Source organism: Atta cephalotes, assembly GCF_000143395.1.
Source record: "Atta cephalotes unplaced genomic scaffold scaffold00033, whole genome shotgun sequence".
In the NCBI taxonomy this organism is placed as follows: Eukaryota; Metazoa; Arthropoda; class Insecta; order Hymenoptera; family Formicidae; genus Atta; species Atta cephalotes.
In genome coordinates this window covers 724,891-728,686 of record NW_012130097.1, presented here as the reverse complement: position 1 = coordinate 728,686, position 3,796 = coordinate 724,891, and the positions used below count along the sequence as shown (strand labels likewise).

General features: G+C 27.9%; 1 protein-coding gene across 1 annotated transcript in view; it reads right to left on the bottom strand.

The window, feature by feature from the left end:
- Positions 1-3,796, bottom strand: part of LOC105621333 (solute carrier family 12 member 6) — a 29,505-nt gene that overhangs the window by 24,919 nt on the left and 790 nt on the right. The window lies entirely within an intron of this gene.

The following is a 3,796-nucleotide window of genomic DNA, read 5'->3' as shown; positions in this document are numbered from 1 at the left end:
GAGAGAGAGAGAGATAATTGATCTACATAAACGACTTACAGAAATGTCTAAAAATTTCTCTTCATAGTCCGCAGGCAAAAGAGATAAAGCGTTCATTGCAGAATTCAATGATGCGTAACTGCGATGATTCGTCTCCTTTTTAACTCGGTCACGAGAGACATTTTTCGCTCAACGATGCAACGTTAAAAACACTCTGATGATCGTATTATGTGATCCGTATGTAAACCGATGCGTGTTTATGGAACAAGTCATAAGTAGAGATGGTTGTCGCATAAATTTCATCGCTCGGCAGATCAATCATGACTACATACATATAGGCGTGTCAATGGTTAGACGAACACGTAAATCATGGGAGATGCCCCGCAAAATGGTTTACGTCAATCCGTATTAGATAGTGTCTGATTTGCTTAATCGCGAACGGATAGAGTGAAGGCATCTTTTTAGAATATCAATCGCATGTCGATCGCCTCGATCACTTATATGTGCTGCAGTACATTTTTACAGCGTATAAAATTGTAAATGTCGCTTATTTGTTACAACAATAACGCAATTCAAAAAACAAAACTTTTCACAGAATAAATTTGGATAGTTTAAATTATTTTAAAAATTTGTGATATTAATTTAAAATGCAATTTTGATATAGAACTGATAGAATAGAAATAAATATATATTATAAAATAACAAAGTTTTTTAAACATTGTTTCTAAAATCAACGTTTGTGCGATTCAATTTTTGCAACCATATGGCAAATATCAATTGTGATAAATTGAAGTCTCGGGTATCAAAATGCTCTTATTTGTCTTATCATAAGACAACATGAAATTCTAAAATTCTCAGAAATATATCGCCAAAACATCTCCGTACTATTTCGAATTTATCCGGAGCAACAATTTGTAATCTCTCGATAGAAAAGTTTTCAATCACTCGATTCTTAATACGTCACAGTAAAATATGTAACGGACAGAGAATCGAAGATAGAAATTGGAAGTCCTCGCTGCTCGTGTCTTTGATGACGAGATGTAAACAGATTCGTTTTTGATGGCCTCGTATTCTATTGTGTGCATTTCAACATTGCGCGGTTTGCGGTTTCCGTTTTTATTTAATCTCATTGTTTTGCCGCAAAAACGTACGTAACTTTAGGTCAAATACAAATCGACGCGGAAGTAGACTATGAAATTGATATACAATCGAAAGACTGATATATAATCGAATTATTCACAGTCACAGCTATGTTTTAAAAAAATGATTACATCTTTTCATGCATGTACAAACAACAAAAAAGTTCACAACTATTAAAAGTATTTCCATATTTAGGAATTTATAATATCCAAGAAAATGATCGATAAACTGAGAAAATGAACTAGTAATAGAGTAAATATTTAAACAGTGCCAATTAAAAACACTTACAGTAAATAAATATTTAATCAATAAAAAATGATACTTAAATCAAATTAATATTTCTTGTGTCACATATGCATACATATATATTTTTTATTTAGGAAATACATAATTAGTATTATTTAAATAAATGATTTATTAACATTTAGTACATTTTTTCAGTGTATTTTTCACTGTTAATCTATTCATTAAAATTAAATTATTATATTATATCATAAATTTATATTAATTTTATCATTTTACTTTAAATTATATTATAGTGTAAATTAAATATAAATATGTAAAAGAATAAATCATATTAAACTTGTTTTTTAATTGTTTTTTGTTCAACATTATTTTACTCTCTATCTCGATTCGTGTACACATTTGTGTAAAAATATAATAACGTCATAAATATAAAATACATTTTAATTTTAGAAGCTTTTTCTTGCAAAACTCCTAATCAATATTGACTTAAAACAGCTTCACGAAACGTAATATAACCGCTTTTATCTTCCGCGATTTTTATAAATCGTCTTTCAAGGTTCATGTGACACGAAAAATGAATCAATTTTTATAAATAGAATCTTGAAATTTGTTTTGGACTTAATAACCATAATGAAAAAAAACCAATAGTAACAGTTCAATGTATACTTTCTTTCAGCAAATCGTTGATCAAAACGAACTTCAAAATTGAGATTAAGTCAAAAGCTTCGCGCCGCTTAGGTGTCGTTCGCGAAATGAACTCTGACCTTTGATTGCCGTCTCTGCCGAGCATTCGGAGCATTGCTTCACGTTCTACTGATCAAAGGACGCTGCTTCTCTCACTTGGTGCATTTGCATGCACACGTACATACATATGTCACGCGTGTATACAGTGTGTTCCTCTGGCCCGACACAAAGTTGCTTCTTGGACTGTCATTTTCGCAACTTTCGCTTTGCTGAAAGAGAATTAACCCTTTGCTGATAAGGGCACTTTTTACAACTGTATTTAACAATCGTTCTTTATTTAACTCTGCGACTTTATAACAGTCGCGAGCGATCGGTTCCTATGACAAAATTTCCGAAATTTACGAAACTCTGTTCAGAGAAAAGCAACGCAAATCTTTATGCGAACTTAAAGTTGCCAACTTACTAATTTATTATAATTATAAGATTAACGTTAATTTACGACTTAGAATATTGTCTTAATCGTGCAACTTAGGTTACAAAGTATTTTCCTCTCTACATCAAAATGAAAATAAAAGAAGTTCACAATATAACTATAAGAAGTGATTGTCAATATTCTGTATAACGAAATTGTAAAATTAAATATATTTCATATTTATAATTATATATTTACATAATGAATACGCGAATTGAGAAAGAGAGTAAATTAATTTGAGTGAAAAACAATTTAAAAATAAGTAATATTAAAAATAAGTAAATAAATAATTTAATATAATATAATTTATAATTTGGGACCATTATTTTAATCACTCAATTTAAGTTGTAATATATTTTTCATTCTATATTAAAATATAAGAGCAATTTGCGAATGTAGATGTTGAATTCAAATGGAATGTAAAGTTTTGATTGTATTTTAATATTTTAAAGCACAATAAAAAAATCAGTTCACAAGGAAAATAATTTATTAATGTGTAAAATTTTCAGTGAGAGAGTTGGAATAGAGAAAGGAAACTTTAGGATAAAATTTTAGGATAAAATCTACCTTTTCATTTAGCAGATTATGAATTAATATTTCGTTCCAAATTTTCCTAATTCACGGATATTTCCAAACAATTAAGGTTGTCTTAAATATTTGATAGAATATATAAATATTTGATGTCTTAAATATTTGTACGATTTACCATCTTCAATTAATATTTTTTTGGAAATATTTAGATATCAACTTTAATGAATTAATGCAAGTTTATATATATATATATATTTGGTGTTTTAATATATAATTATTATATAATTATATATTAATATATATTAATATATTAATCATATATTAATATATAATTATTAATATAATTAGTTTCACTTTTAATTTATATGATAATAAATTTAAATAGAGATTTTTAAATAAATGCATGTAAATAATTCTGTAAATAATTATATCTCATAATACTAATTTTATTTATAATTTAATGATATTACTTTTCAGTCTAAAATATGATAATACATGTTTCGTGTTTTAACATAATTATTAGTTCCATTTTTATCTTATATAGTAGTGAATTGTGAGTAGAGATTACCTATAAAACAGAAAGTACCTTGTTTAACTCTGTTATACATAAGATAGTAAATCTGATTAGTTTCGTGCGCGGATTGACACGCGGTAGATAAAGGGAATGAAAGCATAAAGCTTCACTTTACAGACAATCGGATCTATAGAAAGCTTTCGGCATTAAAAACACACGGGGATACTCCG